General features: G+C 38.4%; 1 protein-coding gene and 1 pseudogene across 4 annotated transcripts in view; one reads left to right on the forward strand and one right to left on the reverse strand.

The window, feature by feature from the left end:
* Nucleotides 1–16,706, forward strand: part of PCCA (propionyl-CoA carboxylase subunit alpha) — a 414,072-nt gene that overhangs the window by 251,718 nt on the left and 145,648 nt on the right. The window lies entirely within an intron of this gene.
* LOC124513510 (tubulin alpha-1A chain-like) lies at nt 4,120–5,657 on the reverse strand (annotated as a pseudogene).

Below are 16,706 nucleotides of genomic sequence, written 5' to 3' on the forward strand. Positions count from 1 at the left end.
GGAGGAATTAAGATATATTGGAGCAGATTTTCTGTATGCTATTGCAATTGAGTTAGCATTAATCCAAGCTATAGTGTTTAAATGTAAGGTGCTAATTTGTAATCCCCAAGGTAACCACTAAGAAAACTGCTTTTAAAAATAGTAAATGAGGGGCGCCTGGGTGGCTCAGTCGGTTAAATGTCCGACTTTGGCTCAGGTCATGATCTCACAGTTCATGAGTTCGAGCCCCGCATTGGGCTCTATGCTGACAGCTCAGAACCTGGAGCCTGCTTCAGATTCTGTGTCTCCCTCTCTCTCTGCCCCTCTCCTGCTCATGCTGTGTCTCTCTCTGTCTCAAAAATAAGTAAAAACATTAAAAAAAATTAAAAATAGTAAATGAAACATTAAGGGAATTAAAATGGTACAACAGTTTAGTTCAGATTTCAGTTCAGGTCATGATCTCATTGTTCATGGGTTTGAGCCCCATGTCAATCTCTGTGCTAACAGCTCAGGGCCTGCTTGGGAATCTCTCTCCCTCTCTCTCTGCCCCTCCCCCATGTTCACTTGTTCTCTTTCTCTCTCAAAAAACAGAAACAAAAACAAAACAAAGATTGAACTGGATGCTTTTTACAATAGGGTATTTCTATTATTATTTTTTAATATAATTTATTGTCAAGTTAGCTAATACATAGTCTATACAGTGTACTCTTGGCTTCAGGAGTAGATTCCCATGATTCATCATTTACATGTAACACCCAGTGTTCATCCCAACCAGTGTCCTTCTCAATGCCCATCACCTATTTTGCCCGACCCCCCCCCACCCTCATCAACCCACAGTTTGTTCTCTGTATTTAAGAGTCTCTTATGGTTTGCCTTCCTCTTTGTTTGTAACTATTTTTTTTCCCTTCCCTTCCCCCATGGTCTTCTGTTAAGTTTCTCAAATTCCACATGAGTGAAAACATGAAATCTGTCTGTCTCTGACTTATTTCACTTAGCGTAATATCCTCCGGTTCCATTCACGTTGTTGCAAATGGCAAGATTTCATTCTTTTTTAATTGCCGAGTAGTATTCTTGTGTGTGTGTGTGTGTGTGTGTGTGTGTGTGTGTGTGTACACACCATGTCTTTTATCCATTCATCAGTCAATGGGCATTTGGGCTGTTTCCATATTTTGGCTATTATTGGGCTGGTAAAAACATTGGGGTACATGTGCACCTATGAATCAGCACTCCTGTATCCTTTGCATAAATTCCTAGTAGTGCTATTGCTGGGTTGTAGGGTAATTCTATTTTTTTCAAGTTTGTTTATTTTCAGAGAGAGCACAAACAGGGTAGGGCCAGAGACACGGGGAGAGAGAGAATTCCAAGCAGCCTCTGCGCTGTCAGCACAGAGCCTGATGTGGGGCTTGAACTTATGAACCATGAGATCATGACCTGAGCCGAAATCAAGAGTTGGACACTAACTGACCTAGCCACCTAGGCATCCTGGGTAATTCTATTTTTAATTTTTTGAGGAATTTCCACACTGTTTTCAGAGTAGCTGCACCAGTTTGCATTCCCACCAGCAGTGCAAGAGGATTCCCCTTAATAGAAATACTTTAGACTCAGAGACACAATAGGTTGAAAATAAAAGGAGAGAGTTATTAGACAAATATTATATCTACAATACTAATATTGTTATTACTAATACTAATATCAGACAAAATTTTAAGACAAAAATTGTTACTGGAGACAAAAAGGGATATTTTATAGGACTACATAACACAATTGTTAGAAACTAAAATACCCCACTTTTAGTAATGGATAGAACAATTAGACAAGATAAACAAGGAAGTAGAAGACTTGAAAAATACTATAAACCAAATAGATGTAATACAGATCTGTAGAACAATCCACCCAACAACACCAGAGTATGCAATTTCTCAAGTGCATGTGTGACATTTTCCAGAAAAGACCATATCATATGCTAAGCCATAGAACAAGACTCAGTAAATTCAATAGGATTAGAATTATACAAAGTATCTTCTCCAACCACAACTGAATGAAATTAGAAATATACACTAAAGGAAATGAGAAATTCACAAATATGTGGAAATTAAGGAACCCTAAAGAACCAGTGGGTTAAAGGAGAAATCACAAGAGAAATTAGAAAATATTTTGAAATGGATGTAAACAAAAACATGGTTCAAAAACTTATGGGATGCATTAAAGCAGTGGTTATTAGAGGGAAATTTAGAGCCAGAAACACAGATGTTACAAAAAGAAGAAAGATACCAATCACGTCATCTTCCACTTTAGGAAAATAGAAAAAGAAGAGCAAACTAAACCCAAAGTTAGCAGAGGGAAGAAAATACTAAAGATTAAAATGAAAATAAATGAAATAGAGAATAGAAAAACAATAAAGGAAATTAATAAAAGCAGTATTTGGGAAGATCAACAGAAATGCAAATCTTACAGAAGACTGTAAGAGAAAAAGACTTCCAACAGTTAAAAATGGTAATGAAAGAGGAGGTATGCATACAGACCTTAGAGAATTAAAAAGGATTATAAGGGAATAACTTGACCAGATATTTACCAACAAATTAGGTAACATAAAATGGAGACATTCCTGGAAAGATGCAAGCTACTGACATGGACTCAAGAAGAAACAGAAAGTCTGTATAGACCTGAAAGAGACTGAATTGGTCATCACAAAACTTCCCAAAAGGAAGAGCCCAGGACCAGAAGTCTTCACTGATGAATTCAATCAAGTGTTCAGAAGGGAATTAACACCAATTCCTTACAGACTTTTCCACAAATAGAGAAGAGAAACATTTGCAACTCATTCTATGAGAGCAATATTACCATCATACTAAAATCAGATAAAGATGTTATGAGTAAAGGAAACCGGAGATGAAAATCCCTCATAAATGTTAATGCAATAATCCTCCACAAAATACTACCAAATGGAACCCAGAAATATATAACATAATTATACTCTGTAACCAAGTGAGATTTGTTTTAGGAATACATAATTGGCTTAATATCCAAAAATTGGTCAATGTGATAAACCCTATTAATAAGGGACAGAAATCACAGTATTATCTCAATAAATGCAGAAAAAAAAAACATTTGATAAAATCCAGCAGCCTTTTGTGGTAAAAACCACAATAGAATAGAAGGGAATTTCCTCAGCCTGATGAAGGCCATTTCTGAAAAACCTACAGCTAACATTGTATTTAATAGTGTATGACTGAATGTTTTTCTCCTAAGATCAGGAATAAGACAAGGATATTTGTTAATTTTGTTGAGCATTGTACTGGAGTTCCTAGTACGCCACTTTGCCAAGAAAAATAAAAAGTGTCAAGTTGGGGAAGAATTAAAACTATATTTCCAAATGATATGATCTTATATGTAGGAAGTCTTAAGGAATTTACAAAATAAAATTGTGTTTTGTTTTTTTTTTCATTTAAGACAGGGAATACTTTATTCACACCCATCAGAAATGGACAGCTTGGGTCTGTAACAAAGCATTGTGTTTTATTTTTTATTTTTTTATTTTTAAAAAAAATTTAACATTTATTTATTATTGAGAGACAGACGTAGAGTGTGAGCAGGGGAGGGGTAGAGAGAGGGGGAGACACAGAATCTGAAGCGGGCTTCAGGCTCTGAGCTGTCAGCACAGAGCCCGACGCACGGCTTGAACTCAGGATCTATGAGATCATGACCTGAGCTGAAGTCAGTTGCCCAACCAACTGAGCCACCCAGGCGGCCCCAAAGCATTGTGTTTTAAAGCGTAGGTCCGTAATTGTATATGAGACCATACACTGGTACATACATACTAACTGATCAGAGCACAGCTTTTCAGTGTGCAAAATAGAATAAGCTTTCCTGTAAGAGCAGCACCTTTGTGAGATTTTTTTTTTTTCAACTTTTTTATTTTTTATTTTTTTATTTATTTTTGGGACAGAGAGAGACAGAGCACGAATGGGGGAGGGGCAGAGAGAGAGGGAGACACAGAACCGGAAACAGGCTCCAGGCTCTGAGCCATCAGCCCAGAGCCCGACGCGGGGCTCGAACTCACGGACCGCGAGATCGTGACCTGGCTGAAGTCGGACGCTTAACCGACTGCGCCACCCAGGCGCCCCTGTGAGATTTTTAACATTAGTATTCTTCACCCTCTCCTTCAACAGAATCCATTCCAACCTCCTCATAATCCTTTTCAAAGGCAGCCATGTCCTCACGGGCCTCAGAAAACTGTCCTCCATACTCTCACTCACATATCAGTGAACAAAGGCATGCTTGTCATACATTAGGTCAAATTTGTGGTTCAGGTGAGCTCAGGCCTCACCAGTGGCTGTGGTGTTACTCAGCATGCACACAGCTCACTGTTCTTTGGTGGGTCTTCACCATGTACTGCAGTGGGAGGATGGTAATTAATGCCAGCTTTAAGGCACTGGGCACAAGTCAACAAACTAGATGGTATGCTTGGTCTTGATGGTGGCAGTAGCAGTATTGACATCTTTGGGAATGGTACGATAGGCAGCAAGCCTTGTATTTACCATGGCGAGGGTCACATTTCATCCTTTGCTTGGCTGGCTCAAAGCATACGTTGGTGATCTCTGCTACAGAAAGCTGTTCACGGTAGGCTTTCTCAGCAGAGATGACGGGTGTATGTGGCCAGAGGGAATTGGATACAGGGATAGGGCACCAGATTGGTTTGGAATTCTGCCAGATCAACATTCAGGGCTCCATCAAATCTGAGGGAAGCAGTGATGGAGGGCACAATTTCACCTATCACCCTATTTAGGTTAGTGTAAGTTGTGGACTCAATATCAAGGTTTCTGTGACCTTCATAGATGCCCTCATTGTCTACCATGAAGGCACAATTAGAGTGCTCCAGAGTGGTGTGGGTAGTGAGGATGGAGTTGTAGGGCTCAACTACAATTGTGGAAACCTGAGGTGCTGGGTAAATGAAGAACTCCAACTTAGACTTTTTGCCTTAACTGACAGACTTTCCAGTGAACCTGGAACCAGTTTCTTCTCCAAAGCTATGGACAACCAAGAAGCCCTGAAGACCTGGGCACTGGTCAGCCAGTTTCTGAATTCAGTCCAAGACAATGTCAGTGATCTATTTGCCAATGGCCTGGTGGCTTCAGGCGTAGCATCTTCCTTGCCTTTGATGAGCTGCTCAGGGTGGAACAGCTGGTAGTAGGTGCCAGTGTGAACTTCATCAATGACTCTGGGTTCCAGGTCTGCAAACACTGCCCTGGGCACATGCTTGCCAGCACCCACCTCACCATCTCATTCAAGAACTTGTCGGGGCGCCTGGGTGGCTCAGTCAGTTAAGCGTCCAACTTCAGCTCAGGTCACGATCTCACAGTCCGTGAGTTCGAGCCCCGTGTCGGGCTCTGGGCTGATGGCTCAGAGTCTGGAGCCTGCTTCCCATTCTGTGTCTCCCTCTCTCTCTGCCCCTTCCCCGTTCATGCTCTGTCTCTGTCTCAAAAGTAAATAAATGTTAAAAAAAAAAATTAAAAAAAAAAAAAGAACTTGTTGAAGGAGTCATCTCTTTCCCCAGTGGTTTTGTCAGTTGGCATCTAGCCATCGGGCTGAATGCTGTGTTCCAGGCAGTAGGACTCCCAGCAGGCATTGCTGATCTGGACACCAGCTTGGCCAACATGGATGGACATGCATTCACACATGGTTGCTGCTTTGTGGCTACTGAACAGATGGCGGTGAGGAAGAGGAGAGGTTACTTTTACGGCATGACTGTTAAGTGGTTGATGTAAGAGAACTTCAGCAATTCATAAAATCGATTAGAACTAATGACTTTTGCAAGGTTGCAAGGTATAAGAATGATATACAAATACCAAATTTATTTTGATACAGTACCAGCATACAAACTGAAAAAGCAATTAACAAAACAATTTTATTTATGAAAGCACCAAAAAGAATGCAATACTTAAGCTTAAATTTTTCTACAAAGAAGTGCAAGACTTGTGTGGCAAAACAATTGTTGATAAATTAAAGACAACTTAATTGGATAAACTTCCCCTATTCATGGATCAGAAAACCTAATACTGAGATAGCAGTACTCACCAACACATTATACAGATTTTGTGCCATCTGTCTCTCGATCCCAGCTGTATTTTTTGCAAAAAAAAAAAAAAAATTACAAAATTTGTATGAAAGTGCAAGGGACACAGCATAGCCAAAACAGTCTTGAAAAAGAACTGGGGACTTACACTTCCTAATTACAAAACTTGCTACAAAGCTACAGTAATCAAGACAGGGTTGTACTGGCATAAGGATAGATATGTTGATCAATGGAATAGAATTGAGGGTCCAAAAATAAATCGTTACACTATGATCAGTTGATTTCAAAAGTATATGAAGGCAATTTAGAGTATTTAAGTATAATTTTTTCAATAAATGCTGCTGGAGCAACTCTACTGGCTATCTTCATGCAAAAGATGAAAGCTAGTTCCCCCCATTACACCATACACAAAAATGAACTTAAAAAAAAATCACAGTCTTAAAAGTAAGAGCTTTGGTTCACTTTTGGTTAGGGGATGATTTCTTAGGTAAGATGCCAAAGGCACAAGAAACAAAAGAAAAAAACTTAAGTGCTTTAAAGGCAACATCAAGAAAATAACACAACCTACGGAATATGAGAAAACACTTGCAAAACATATGTATGTTGCTAGGAAACTTTTTTTTAATGTTTATTTTTGAGAGAGAGAGAGAAAATGTGAGTAGGGAAGGGGCAGAGGGAAAGTGAGAGAGAGATAAAATCCCAAGAGACTCTACACTGAAAGTGCAGAGCCTGATGTGGTCTTGAACTCATGAACCCTGAGATCGTTACCTGAGCCGAAATCAAGAGTCGGACGCTTAACCAGCTGAGCCACCCAGGTGCCCTGCTAGGAGACTTTTCTCAGAATATGTAAATAATGCTTATATAACTCAATAATAGAAAGATAGCCCAATTTAAAAATGGGCAAAGGACATGAATATAAATTTTTCCAAAGAAGATATACAAATTACCAACAAGCCCATGAAAAGAGGCCCAGCCCCGTTAGTCATTAGGGAAATGCAAATCAAAACCAAAATGGGATACCATTTTATATCCACTAGAGTGGCTGTAATAAAAACGACAGACAGTATCAAAGTGTTGGTGAGGATGTGGAGAAGTTGAAAGTCTCATACATTCTTGGTAGGAATTTGAGTAAAATGGTGCAAACCTGGAAATAATTTGGCTGTTTCTCACAATGTATGACAATACCGCATGACCTAGCCATTCTACTTCCAGGGTTATACCCAAGGGAAATGAAATCATATGTTCACAGAAGTGTTGTATATAAATGTTCATACATTTTCCATAGTAAATGAGCAGTAGAAACAACCCTAATGTTTCCAAAATGATGAATGGATAAATAATATTAAATGGGATGTATTTATAGAATGGAATATTATTCAGTGATAAAAAAAAATAAATGAAGTATTGGCACTTCCTACACCATGGATGAAATTTGAAAACACTATGCTAAATGAAACAAGGCAGTCATAATAGGCCACGAATTCTTTGTTTCCATTTTTATGAAATGTCTAGAATGAGCAAAGCTATTGAAATAGAAGGGACTTCAGTAGTGGTGTAGGGGGAGGTGAGTATGGAGTGACTGCTAATGGGTCCAGATTTTCCTTTTTGGGGTTATAAAAATGTTTCAAAATTGTCTGTGGTGATGGGTACACAACCCTGAATATACTAAGCATCATTGAATTGTGCAGTTCAGGTGGGTTAAATTTATGGTGTGTGAACTTTATGTCAATAAAACTGCTTACGATTTTTGAAACTTACGTATTTTATATTCAAGAATTTATTTTCCTGTTGGCATAATAGAAGTTTAAAATTTAGGAATTAGCTGAGATGATGTATCTTCTCACATGATGGAATCTTCTTTAAGATTATTCTCATGATTATAAAATGTTTATGTGACTGCTCTCAATTTAGTTCCATGAACAAACGTGTACAGAAGTCAAGTGTTCTGGGCTACTACTTGGCTGGTGGAAGTGGTATATATATGTGATCCAGTATTCTCCTATTTTTATTTCCTCCTCTGCCTTTGAATGCAAGTGAAAGAAGGTTAAATCAACATAGAGAATTTCTACTTTCTGTAATGGTTATGTAGCTTATTTCCAATTAACCTTCCTCCAAATAACAATGGCAAGCTCTGGAGAAGATATACAACTATTATTAGAAGGCTCTGGATGACAACTAAAACCAGTCAGAATTTGAATGGATTTTGAGTGTTTGTCGAAGGAAAACACACTGGATGAGATCCACCTTTGTATGGCATTTCCCCTGAAGGTGGTCACCATTGCATGTGCGCATCAGGACATGGTAGAACGCAGGAGGTAGCCCCAATCTTATTGACTTGAGGTCTTGGAGAATGATGCTTAGAATTGTAAGAACTGCTGAAGATTGGGCAGGGATCTCATGGCAAAAAGAGAGCAACAGTGAAGATTTCTATCTCTGAATTTAGCTTCATTCAAATAGATGATTGATTCCTGATATGTGCATGCATGAAGACTTTGCAAATCCCAGTGTATGAATCCCTCTGGAAGGCTGAATGAACTGAGTTGAAGTTGTGTTGCTGCCTTTCAAACAGATGATAATGATTGGAATTTGAGCCTCATCAAATTTGAGGGGCTTGTAAACACTTCGAATTTTCCATTAAAACCCCAGAAGGATCATGTCTTAGGAGAAACACTGTTTCTGGAATAAGTGATTTGGAGTTTTAATTCAGTAAAAGCAAAACCAGAAAGACATCCTAGCACAACACAAAGGTGAGTCTTGATGACTTCACAGTGATCAGTCAGTAATTTAACTGCCTGTTGAAATAAAAATCAGAATTTTTCAGGGGAAGATAACAGGAAAACTACAGTCTCTGCAACATATCCACAATCTGATGTACAAAAAACGATTCACTTGGCACACAATTCAAGAATTAAGTTGACCCATGGTCAAGAGAAAAAGCAGTTAGTAGAAGCCAACTATGATACTATAAGATATTGGGTTATGTATAAGACTTTAGCACAGTTATTAAAATTATTTTCAAATATTAAAGATCAAAATGAAGTAGTTAATAGGGAATATAAACATAGATCTGGAAACTAGGAAAGTACCAAGTAGAAATTCTAGATCGTAAAATCTTTTGTCCCTGCAATGGAAAACTTACTGGATAGGCTGAAAAGCATATTGGTTAGTGCTTGCAGAAGGCAGAATGGGTAAACTTAGAAGAATAGAGACTATACACTCTGAAGAGAAAAGGTATTTCACAACATTGAAGAGACCCTCATTGACCTAGGTTCATAAGATCAGGAAGTCTAACTTACGTGTATTTGGAGCTACAAAAGGAAATAGAAGACAGAAAATGGGGTAAAATATATCTGAAAATACGGAGTTTGTCTTCTTTAGATTGGGAAGAGGAAAGAATTCTGTGTGTGTCTTTTATTCAACTTTATACTAGTGATCCTACCCAGTAAGATAAGAAGTCATGGAGATCAGAAAGGGAGAAGTAAATCATTTCTATTCACCAAGGATACAATAGTTTGCATGGAAAACATTAAGGAATCTATAACACAATTACTGAAATAAATTTAGCAGAGTTGCAGGATAAAAAGTCAATCATATAAATTGTTTCAGTGAACTAACAACAATGAGAAAATAAAAATTAACAGTTTTGTTTAACAGCATAAAAATGTAGGCAAATAATTTAACAAAATAAATTCAAGACTGTCAGTTGTCAGAGTAGGTAAGGCATGAAAAACTAATAAAGCCTAAGGATTGGAAAGGAAGCTTTCCGGGACACCTTAATAGGTTACTTAAGAAAACTCTAAGGAATCTGTGATACAACTAATAAAACTAAGAAATAGGTATAATTTTCACAAAGGAGGTTCAAGACTGCCACACTTTGCTGAGAGAAATTCACAATATAAAATAAATTAGAGCTATTGTAGATAGGAGGATAAAATGTTAAGGTGTCTGCTCTCCCTCCATTAATGAAGAGATTCAGCGCAAGCCCAAACGTAACCCCATTAGGGGGGCTGCTTTAGGGAGGAAGGAGAAGAAATTGACCTGTTTTGAAATTTTTGTGAAAATGCAAAGGGATCTAGAACAGCTAATACCATCTTAACCGATGGACAAAGCTGCAGAACTTGGTATGCAAGTCTTCTTGAAACAACTAGATGAAACTCCGTCTCTCTCCCATCACACAAGAAAATTAAGGATGAATCATAGGTCCACCTGTAAAACCTCTAAAGCAAAACATGAATATTTCTTCTGGGCCTTGCTGTAGTCAGAACACTTCTTAGCAAGGACATAAAAGCACTGAGCATAAAAGGGAAAATGCGTATGTTTTTATTCATATTAAAAATTTTCATTAAACAACAAAGAGATATTATATGTTTGTTAGAATAACTAAAATCCCAAACACTGACAATACCAAATTGTGGAACAACAGGAACTTTCATTCATTGCTAATGGGAATGCAAAATGGTGCAGCCACTTTGAAAGACAGTTTAGCAGGTATTTTTCCAAAATGAAACATCCTTTTACCATGTGATCCAGTATTTGTACTCCTTGGTATTTATTCAAATGAATTGAAAATGTTTCTACCCTACAAACTGAATGTCAATGTTTATAGCAGCTTCACTCGTATTGCCAAAACTTAGAAGTAACCAAGATGTCCTTCAGTAGGTGAATGGATAAGTAAACTTTGGTACATCCAGACAATGGACTGTTATTCAGCAATAAAAAGGTATTCGCTGTCATCAAGCCACACAAAGACATGGAGAAACTTTAAATGCATAATGCTGAGTGAAAGAAGCCAATCTGAAAAGGTTACATTCTGTATGATTATAGCTATACAGCATTCTGGAAAAGGCAAAATGGTAGAGATAATAAAGATCAGTGGTTGCCAGTGATTCAGGGGGATGGAGGGAAAGTTAAATAGGTAGAGCACAGAGCAATTTTAAGGTGAGATTATTCTATATGAAACCTTAATAGTGGAGACCTGTCATTATACGTTTGTTCAGACCCATAGAATGTATAGCCCAAAGAGTGAATCCTAGTGTAAACTATGGACTTTAGCTAATATCAATTTATCAACCTTGGCTCATCAATTTTAGCAAATGTACCACAGCAATGCGGAATGGTAATAACTGTAGCCAGGGTAGGGTGAGTGAGGGTATTTGTAGGAACTCTACTTCCTGCTCAATTTTTCTGGAAACCTAAAGCTGCTCTGAAAAATTAAGTCTGTTAATTTTTTAAAAACTGCTGAAGGTAAGACATTTTTAAGAGAATTTATAAGCCTCAGGGGTGGTGCAGAATATTCACAAGACCTAAATCTGATAGAGGCTTTCTAAAAAATAACTCCCACAAATCAATAAGACCAACATCTTAATTAAAAAGATGGACAAAATTTTGAAACAAGTGGCCAATAAACACTAATATTGAGGTGCCCAACATTATTTGTCATAAGGGGAATGCATGTTAACCTGTAATGAGAAGTTTCTAAGCCACTGGCCTGACTAGAAGTAGAAACACATCACCAAATGGTGGCAAGGCTATGGAGCAAGTGCCATTGCTGGGGGGAGTATAGATATGTTTTAATACCTTGTAAGACAGTTTTGACAGTTTTTATAAAATTAAACATGGTTGCCCTCACATTTCCACTCTCAGAGTTTTTACCCACAAGAAATCAAAACTTCTGTCTTCAAAAAAGGCTCACACAAAGAGTGTTTATAGCAGGTTTGTTCATAAGAGCCCCAAACTGGAAATAGCCCAAATGCCCATCAGCAGAAGGATGAACTAATTTTGGTATGCTGGTACCATAGAGTACTGCTCTGCAATAAATAATGAACTGTTAACGTGAATGAGCCTCAAAACATTGCATTGGGCAAGGAAGAAAAGAAAGCTACATGCAAGAGTGCATGTTTTTGGAGTCTGTTTATGTGAAGCTTTAATCTATAGTTGAACTACTGGGGAAAGGGACAGATTTATTGGAATGATAAATGATGGAACTTACAGTTTTGAATTTCACTGTATATAAATCATAAATTAATGTATTTTTTTTAAAAATAGGGTTGGGACACCGGGGTGGCCCAGTTGGTTGAGCTTCCTACTCTTGATTTCGGCTCAGGTCACAATGCCAGGGTTGTGGGATCGAGCCCCGTGTTGGGCTCCGTGGTGAGCATGGAGCCTGCTTGAGATTCTTTCTCTCTCTCTCTCTCTCTCTCTCTCTCTCTCTCTCATAAATAAAATGGGGTTGAAATAATAGAGGAGAGTTTCAGATATTTCACCATATTCTGAAAATGATGAGAATAACTCTTATTTTAGCATTCATGTGCCAAGCACGAATCTGAGTGTGTTACACCTTTTACCTTCTTTAATCAACTTGTGGGGAAAGTGTTCTTACTGTCTTGGGCTCGCTGACCAGGAAATTGAGACACAAGGAGGAAAAGTAACTTGGAAGGCCACATGGCTTTTGGGGTTGGTGGTCAGTCCATGACCAGGGCTTGCAGAGGCTAAACTCCATTGCCTTTCCTGACTGTTCATGCCCAGCATTTAAATTGAGAACCTGAAGCCTTTGATTGGTAGCACAAGAAATAGGGTTTGCATAATATTAAAATCTGTAAGATTATAAGTAACATTAGTATTCGGTTTCCTGATTCAGGTGTCATTTGTGTTATTTGTAATGCTAATGACTCGAAACTTGAGGGTGTTCTGTAACCCTTTCTGGGCACTGTTTTGTGATACACAGCCTCATCTATTTGAATGTACACATTTTAAATTGCATATAAGCAGGATTCTATTCCTCTACTGTGACAATTTCTAGCTTTGAAGAGCTTCTCTGAAAATGCTGCTTTTATCTTTCTTCTGCAGTGATGAACTTTAATGTTGGAGTGTTGTAAGTTCTCACATAATAAGGCTTAGATTTTTGTTTGCTTTGGCAGTAGACTTCTGTTTAAAATTCCTTTAATCTGTTCATTCCATGCTTATATTCATTTTGATAGCTGATGGCTCTGTGAAGAATTTTATATGAATTTATTGCACTAATAAAACTTGTATTTGTAATTCTTTTTCCATCCCAACTTGCTAAGAGTGAGTTTTTCAGCAAATTGCTGAATTTTTGTCTTCTTTAGATTTTTTTTCCCTGGAGGAAATAAGAAACAATTCATATGCTAGATCTAAAGTTTCATTAAAATTGCTTATGCCCTGTCTCAGGCATTTTAAGTGGGCCATCTGTCTAAACATCTCTCTCTTTTTTTTTCTGATCATTTCCTCGACTTATTCATGAACCATGGGAGGGCTCCTTTGTAGTCGCCACATGTAGCTGGTTCCGTCTACCCCCACTGAATACATCTATGTGCTCGCATAACATATCTTTTCACCGTGCTGGAAATTCTCTGAACTTGGTTCAGATGAATGGCCCACTTTTCTGAAGGCCTTTTTCTTCCTGCAAAGATTTGTATGCAGAAGCTGACCTCTGTGGCTATGGAATGCAGCGTATTATTCTTGATCATTTTACAGACCACCCACTGTGAAAGTTATGATCAAGGATTGCTTAATGATTCTTTGACCACTAACATTGTTTTAACTCAGTGTTTCACTCCTAAATAGGTAATGGCACAATTGAAAACCAGCTTTTCTGAGTGCCTCATAATATGGTTTTGAGATGTTTATAATCCTTGATAACTAAAGATGCTGTGAGTTATTTACATAAAATCTGCCTTAAAACATGAAATGTAATGGTATTTGGTTACCCAAATTTGGGTATTTGGGTTAGTATTATTTACACATTTTTGAGTAAAATATTCCAATAAGTTAAATGCATTAATTAGCATTAACATTTGTGATAATCAGCTGACCGTTTTTACTATAAAATACAGAAACATTCAGTTTTATTGAGCATATTCATTCTGGTTGGCTGATGATAATCAAAGTGGACAGGTCTGGGTAAGACCTATTATTTGATTTGCTTTGTGAGTCTCTGTTTATGTGAATTCCCTTTTCCTGGGTTTTGGGGGTTTTGTTTGTTTTTTGAAGTAGTAGTTTAAATGATAACAGCTTTTCAAGTAACTAACAACCTGCACAGATGAAATTTTTGATCAGATGTCAGCCTCTTTTACTAGGCACATAGTTCAATAAAGAAGCTGTTTTCTGTGTAACATTACTAAACTGAGTCGAGTGAAACTCTAGGACTTTTTCTCTCCCTTTCCAGAGAGTTGTTCATAAAAATATTTGAGACTATTGTGGATTTAATGGATAAAAGGAATTCCTTTCTAAAATTTAAAATATAACTGTAAAATGTAACTGCCACCATTATAAACACGTTTGTGCTGGTGGAATTGATATCAGTGTTTCAAAGTAATTATTAACATAGCCTCAATGATTTTGCAGAAATAGAACACATATACTTTTATACTTCCAGGCTGGTGCATGTTACTTTATTTGTAGTTTATTACAGTTTATTTCTGCTGCCGAGTTTATGGATCTTTACACTGGGCATGTATGCCCAACCCCATCCATTTTATTTAAAAACAAAACAAGACTACTTTCAAACTTACATAAAGCTGGAAGGAATCTTAGCAGATTTTGTTTGCAGAAGAGTGAACTCATGAAGAGATTCCACGGTGTGACCATCTTGTATCTCCAGGGCTTGCTGTCACAGTGAAGCCTCTTTCCTACCTCCTAGTAACACATCACCTTAAAAGAAATTGTTAGGAAAGGGCATTTCAGGAGTTGTGTGCTCAGAAGAAGCGACAGCTCCCCCATCACCTGCCCAGCGCTGCACCAGCTGTATTTCACAGGTGTGGAAATTTTGGGGCCAAAGTACTGGAGTCCCTGGGACCTTGTTAGTAAGGGAATGGACTGAGATTAAACCCCAGCATTTTAGCTCAAAGGAGCCTGTGCTCTTTCTACAAGGTCCCTCTTGGGGCAGGTTCTAACATATATGAAACAGATGTGGGTCAAAATAAAACAATGGAAAAATAAATAGTAGTTAGGTTCTGAAGGGTGGCAACCGTATCTCGCCACCATCTGTAGGTTTGCTTTCTGTGGGAAAATTCAGTCTGGGTTCCAACCGGATGTCAGCATTAACTTCCCAGCTCCTCTGGAAACAGAGGCTTGTTGCATAACTGAAAAGAGTCTCCACATTTACTTGAAAGAATTACCTCCTTCAGGCTACTAAATTGTGAAAAATATTAAGCCTATAATATAGGTTAAGTGGCAGGGAGCTCACTGAAGTTGTTTGTACTATGGTCAGTACCTATATGGTTAGGGAACAGTTTATGAGAGAGATGATATTCTTCTTGAAAAATCTGTTGGTTTGTGGAGCAGAAGGAATCCAGGGTTTCCCTTAAAGGGATTTCAGTTATGGGGGTGGGTGGAAATGAATATATAGCCCTATGGTTGGGACTAATCAAATTAATAAAAGTTAACATTTACATGCACTGTTTGATTTAGTTCTCAGTACATCATCACTGTGATGCAGATACTATTATATATCTAGATTGATTCATAAGGAGATTGAGACTTAATAGTTTGCTCAAGAATGAATTAATGAAAGGGCTGGTTTTTTTTTTTTATTTATGTTTTTTAAAGTTTATTTTTGAAGGAGAGAGAGAGACCGAGCATGAGCAGGGGAGGGGCAGAGAGAGGAGGACACACAGAATCCAAAGCAGGTCCAGGCTCTGAGCTGTCAGCACAGAGCCAGAGGTGGGGTTTGAACCCACAAACCGTGAGATCATGACCTGAGCCGAAGTTGGATGCTCAACCGACTGAGCCACCTAGGCGCCCCAGAAAGGGCTGGGTTTTTAACCCACTTGTGCGAGTTACCAGAGCCTGGGTTTGTGACCACTGTGCTTATTTCTCCTGCTTGTTTTGGTTTGGTTTGGTTTGGGAAGTAATTTAAGGTTTTGGCGCAACCAGATACGCAAGTCATGAATAATCAGAAATAAAACTGGGTACAAAGAGAGGGACCTTATTTATAAGAAACTTGAATGGTAGGTAACTCAGTTAAGATTTCACCTGATATGAAGTAGAAAACCATGGAACAATCTTGAGCAGCAGAGGTACATAATTGTCAAGGATAGTAAAGACTTAAGAAAGTTAGGTTGCCAGTAATATAGCTGGGAGGTTATTTCTGTCATCACAAAACCCCTGAGAGGTTGTGGTGTTAGTCCCTTTGAAGGTAAACAGAGTGAAGTCTGGTGAGGTCCTTTATATAATGCAAAAAGAGCCAGGTAGTAAGCCAAGAGCTCAGGGGCCATGCTCTTTCTGGAGCATACTCTGTCCCTTGGGTGACGTGGCCTCTCCTATGCGGTGCTCGGCACATAGTAGGTGCTCCTCAGATTCCTTCCTAATGCCCCCATCATCCCTTTCTCCCCAAACTCTGCTGGGACCTGGGAAACAAAAATAAGGAATGATCTTGATCTTTATTTTTATAATTTTTTAAATGTTTGAGAGAGAGAGAAAGCACGCAAGAGCATGAGTGGGGGAGGGGCAGAGAGTGGGAGACCCAGAATCTGAAGCAGGCTCTAGGCTCTTGAGTTGTTAGCACAAAGCCTGACTGAGGGCTCCAACTCATGAACCGCGAGATCATGACCTGAGCTGAAGTTGGATGCTTAACTGACCGAGCCACCCAGGTGCCCCAGGAATGATCTTTATCTTTTAGGAGCTTACAGGCCAA

Source organism: Lynx rufus, unplaced genomic scaffold, assembly GCF_022079265.1.
Source record: "Lynx rufus isolate CCGP_SWC_20201006 ecotype Redwood Valley unplaced genomic scaffold, mLynRuf1.p SCAF_1, whole genome shotgun sequence".
Taxonomy (NCBI): Eukaryota; Metazoa; Chordata; class Mammalia; order Carnivora; family Felidae; genus Lynx; species Lynx rufus.